The sequence below is a fragment of the Humulus lupulus genome, chromosome X (assembly GCF_963169125.1).
Source record: "Humulus lupulus chromosome X, drHumLupu1.1, whole genome shotgun sequence".
Taxonomy (NCBI): domain Eukaryota; kingdom Viridiplantae; phylum Streptophyta; class Magnoliopsida; order Rosales; family Cannabaceae; genus Humulus; species Humulus lupulus.
Genome location: NC_084802.1, coordinates 236,561,307 through 236,567,338, shown reverse-complemented (window position 1 = coordinate 236,567,338; position 6,032 = coordinate 236,561,307).

Sequence of the window (6,032 nt, the reverse complement as noted above, 5' to 3'; positions counted from 1 at the left end):
CATATAATATAATGTTAGATTAAATAATGTGACAAAATGTGATTTGTCACACAAATGTGATTTGTCACACCTTGTAACATATTATTGAGAGTCACAAAATTAGACACATGTGTGTGCCCAAATGTGACATAGTTTGGAGTTACAAAATCAGTTTCAAATTTGTAACTCCCAAATATTACCCAATAATGTGTATATTATATGTTACACATTTGAGATTGGATTTCACAAAGCCATGATGAAATATGGCTGTTGGAGACATGTTTTTAACTCTCAATAGGTGTTTGGAGGTTACAAAATTATGTGGGAAAGGATTTGGGACGTTTTGGAAATTTTTGGAAAAATGATTTTTTTGTGTTGAAAATGGCTTGTGGCCGCAGCCACTGACTTTCAGTGGCTGTGGCCTGGGGGACAGAAGCCAGTGGCCGCGGCCACTGAGGCTGACAACCTATTTGGTTTTTTAGTTTTTTCCAAATTGAACGGTTCTAACATCCCAAATAACTCCCAAATCTCCATTTTAATTCCATAAACATCCAATTAAACATTAGTAACAGCCATGGCGGTTGGTGGAATTTAAAATTTAAAGGGGTATCTCAAACTCTATAAATAGGAGCCTAATGCTCACTTGTAAGACACACCATTTTCCATCCACAAAGCACTTGGCTGGAAAATACACCACAGAGGCTTGATAATTCCAGAGAGTTATTTCCTAGAGAGATCCCTTAGTGCTTAGAGAATAGGGGGAAATAAGCTTTTGGACAAAGGTTTTGAAACTTGTTCAAGTTGATGATCCCCACTACTCTACACTTTGGTTGTGTGAGAGTTTGTTTTTTCATAGATCTTTTCATTTTGTTGTTCTTCTTGTATTATTAGTGTATTGAGTTTGTAATCCTTTACTTCTATTTCTATTTACATATTCATTGGTATCTTTTGTTTTAGAGTTTTAGTTCTTATAATTCTCTTCCTTCTCTTATTTCTATTTACTTGTATTTTGAGCAATTGAATTGTAATATTTATTTAATCAATTACCTTGTCTATTGTATTTTTTGCATAGAGTTGTATTTTGGTTTTTCCACTTTTCCATTGAGTATAAAATATATATTCTCTAACACAAGGTACTTTGGTAGAGACGTTTGTGAGCTTCTCCAACAACCAAGAGCTTCCACTAGCGGTTCCTCATTCGCTTGAGGTCTTCCCTTATTCTATCTTTTACTATTTTTATTCTTCTAGGGTTTAAGTTATCTTTCGGGAGTGGTGTTGCTTTAACCGTAGTACCCCCTTACTTGAAGCTTCGTGCTAGCATTCGTTAGCATATTCATGTCACGCATACACTACGGGGCCCCATAGTTGGTCCCCCTTACATGCATAAGTGTCTAGTGGTTTTAAACCCTTTCTTTTTTATCTTGTAGCACCTCATATACTGTACACACATTTGCACCGTGCTCTTTATGAGACGTCGTTCCATGGATTTTGACGGGTCGTCTAGCATAACTTTTGGTGTTGAACCCATAGAGCTATCTTCATTGGATTCAGAGCCTTCTATAGATAACACACACCATGTACAAATAATCTTAAGGAGGGCTCGTATGCATCATTTGGAGTGATTAACCGATCTTAGGCAAAAAAATTAGGTTGTTGAAAGTGAGATAGACTCTACCTCAAGGGGCGAGGGGGATACTTCTTATAGGGACCCCGACGACTACATTGCTAGTCTTAGAGCAACCCTTCTGGACTTACAAATGGAGATGATGTTTATGGAAGAGAACCTTCTGCCTGAACCTCCACCTCCTAGCTCTCATCTTTATGAGGAAGCTTCCTATAGTGATTTCAAAGGCACCTTTTGATCCCCTTAGCCATTGTTCATAGTGTATCCATTCCTAACACTCCCACCTCCAACACCTAGGTGGAAAACTCTCGCAGGTAGAAAGCAGTAAGGATGTAAATGGAAGGTAAAATTCCCTGTACTGACATCACCCTTTTCTTTTATTCTTGTAGATATTTCAAAGAGAGGTCATCGAAATGTGGTGCTCGAGAAGCTGGACTCTGGTCCTCTACTAGCGGCTTCCCTTGCCTCCCATAAGCCGGACTATGTGCCACTTCTATGTGTCGGGCTCATGAGCCACCCCCTAGTTCTATAGCGTTTAGTGAGAATATACTGGAAGGGGGGAGGCACAATTCCTCTCCATCTGTTCTTTGAAGAAGTACTCAAGTACATCGGGCTTGCTCCACTTCAACTTACATCAAATAGTTGGTTGACTCTTAGTTGCCTGGACATGACGTATATGAGATGCATGGGTCATGCTCCTACGACAAAGGAGGTGCATTTCATGTAGAATATCATGTCGAATCCTATGTCGAAGGGCTTTTATTTTCTGCAGAAGGCTAATACTCAAGTTTTGTTGATCGAGGGTAGCGTCTCCAATCCTGGCTCGTGGAAACATAATTTATTCTTCGTCATGGTCTGTCTTTCGGTTCGTTAACATTTTTGCACCTGTTTAAGTAAGCATCGTACCTCTTTATATGTATATTAACATTGTTATTAGGTGAACAATTGAGCTAGTGGTTTAAGGGAACACCCTCCTCTGAAATACCTGCCCAACTGCTTCTTTGTGTAGAGACCTTGGCTAAGGTACACGTGATGGAGAAGATGGTGGCTTACCTTTTTACTATGGAAAACCTCAATGCCTGTGGTCTTTCTGGCGTCTTCGATCCTAATTTGTTGTGGCATATTACGGAGCGAAAGAAAAAGGTCTTTCCAACTGGCACAGACTCCCCTGATGGAGGAAACAACAGGGTTGAAGATGGGCCCTCTCATGATTCCAAGTAACTGGCCCGCGTATCTCCTACTTCTAGGAGTTGAGGTCTTCTGCTTTTGTGGACCCAAACACAGCCTCTCATTCGTGAGCTCCACCTTCCAACCCATGGCACTTTTTCTTGCCCTCCTATGATGAGTTTAATGTTGGTCCTAGCAACTTCCCTAGGTATGACACTTCTGGAGGTCCTTCGTCCCGTTCGGCCAATGTGTCGTCTATCCCTGTTCATTCAGATGTTTCTGGTTCGAGTGAGGTGCCATGGGTCAATTACGTGTCAACTCCTTATGTGCAGAGGTTACCCGTGCAGCTGAGGAGATTGCCAAGGCTTAGTGGAGGGGCATTAAGAGTTTTAATATGATAGAGCTTGGGGAGAGGCTTATCAATTCCACCACCTGGGTAACTTTTTAACTTGTGATACTTTATTATGTGTGGTTCCTTATATATATATATATGCTTCTTGTATCTTGACCTCCTACATGTACACGCCTTTTTCTTTGCAGACTTCTCTCATGGCTAAACGCTTAATAACTTCAGCGAAAGACTTGTCCATGGCCAAGGAAAAAAAAGATTGACTTAATGCGATGATTCAAGAGCTTGAGAAGCAACTTGCCAAGGCCAACGTCAAGGTAGAAGCAGTTGTGCCAAAGGCTTTCTCTTCGTCTAAGAGTAAGAAGAGAGCTGAAGCTAAAGTTGAGACATTATTGGAGAGGATTAGTGCTCTTGAGGAAAAATTAGCTAAGGTTGAGTACAAGTTAGTGGAGCTCACCTTATATGGATTCTGGAGATAGAATCATAGCTTTGATTTCTCCTCATTCGGTGACCACCCTATTGCTAAGGCTGCCAAACGAAGTGCTCGCAACGAGAATCCATGAAGTTTTCTTTTGTCCTGTCTTTTGCTCCCTTGCATGGGAAGCTTCTATCTGCTTATTTCTACTTGGTTGTAATGTTATTTAATTATTATGCCTACAAGGTTTCTCTAGGTCATTTGCTTCTTAAAGGGAACTTTGACACGTCCTATTATTTATTCTTGTTTTATAACGGAACACTAATATGTTATTTTATCTAATTGGGCTTCTTATTGGCACCTCTTTATATTGAAAGGGTTCCCTTTGGGACCACTTTAGTGTGTGTGAGTGTCTATCGGTGAACCTTGACTACTTGTAAGGACCTCTTTACTACGTGTGATACATGTCTGTTGGTGATACACTTGTTATTTTGTGTGAGAAGCGCCCTTCTCGTCATTATGCATATTACTATTTTTACAAGGGTCTCTTTTAGGACCCTTTTTTGCTTGACGACTTGGTGGCTGCTCTAGGCTTATTGATGGGCGTCCTCCTTGAGGACATACCTCTTGTGGAGGTATTAGCCTATCACGAGGTTGTCCTTGTAGGACCCTTTGGCTCCCTTAACATCCATAAGGGTAGCTAATCCTTATGAATTCAAGATATGCCCTAGGCTTATTAATGGATGTCCTCATTGAGTCCTTACCCCTCGTGGAGGTATTTAGCCTTTGTCTCGAGGTTATCCATTCTCATTAATTGAGTTACAAGTGTCTAACATATTCATACCTAACGATTTTCCACAAAATGGTGACGAAAGGTATATTTTGTAAAAATCTTTCCATTTTCCAATTAAATCCGATCAATTCATTCATAGAGCTATTTACTCGATCGTAGATATTTATGGAATACTTTTAACAGGGGGACAAATAGTCAATTTTGAAAGAACTTATTTTCAACCTCTCTCAGAACTTGTTGGCTCCCTTGATATCCATAAGGGTAGTTAACTCACATCAATTCAATAGATGCTTTGCAATGTTTAATATTTTTTTTGCGATATATGTGGCTCCTATCTGGTCCCCCGAGTGCTTGGTGGGATTCATTCCATTGAGCACTTTGACCATTTTACTCTTTACATAGACTTTGACAACGTATGTATATTTGTTATACAAGTGCTTCCATAGAGAAAGAATGTAACATGCGAGATAGGAAACATTTTCATTGATAGAAAGTAGATTACAAAGGCACGTGTGAATGCCAAAAATTGACCAAAGCCATAGTCAACTCTCAAGAGAAAAATTGAGGGTTACCCTCATTAGCCTCAGGCAAAAGAAGCAGCCCCATATCTTGCCCCACGCGAGACCCATGTCTCATAGGAGGCCTTAGAGAAAATGCCCAGAAAGACATAAGGGCCTCGCTATGCGAGGCTTCCCTTCCCCCACCCACGCCAGCCAAGGCCACAAGGGCCTCGCTATGCGAGGCTGCTCTTCCCCCGTGCGCGCCTTCCAAGGCCATAAGGGACTCGCTATGTGAGGCTGCCCTTCCCCCGCGCGCACCTGCCAAGGCCACAAGGGCCTCGCTATGCGAGGCTGCCCTTCCGCCGCGCACGCCTGCCAGGCCACAAGGGCCTCGCTATGCGAGGCTGCCCTTCCTCCGCGCGCGCCTGCCAAGGCCACAAGGGCCTCGCTCTGTGAGGCTTCCCTGGCCCGCGCACCTCGTGACCCAGATGCGCGCCAACATCTCGCACGGCGAGACACACCACACCACGCCCGTGTGCATCTCACGAGGTACAAACACGCTAAGGAGCCTCACGCCACCACCGTCTCATGGCCCTCATGCAACCCCATCATGCCTTGTGAGACCCATCCCTGAGCCTCATGAATGCCCGGGTCACGCATGGGTACTCACTTAGGCACCAAGGGTCTCGCCTTGTGAGACCCATCCCCGAGCCTCGTTAATGCCCAAGTCACACCTGGATACTTGCTTAGGCACAAAGGGTCTTTCCTTGTGAGACCCATCCCCAAGCCTCCTACATGCCTATTTCCAAGCCTCGTACCTGGAGGTAAGGACGGGATAAAAGAAGTATGGATTGACACTTACTAAAATATAAAGAAACCTAGAGAAGATATTTAGGTAAGGGATACCACTAGGCATGAGATAAATGTACAAGCACGGGATGTACAACCCTGAAAAATGGCAAAGGCATGACTCTAACATCTGTGTCCTACAAGTAGTGGAGGTACGGATTTGTACAGAGAGTGGAAGCACTACATGCATGCCTTTGACTATGTACGAGGCCGACACCATAACCTTCTGCTCCACCACGACCTGTGCCACTACCTTGACAATGTACCTATGTACAATCTTGCCCCCTGGGACCACAATGTATGGGGAGTCATTAGAGCTCCAATATAAATAGATCATCACCCCTCCAGAAATGGGG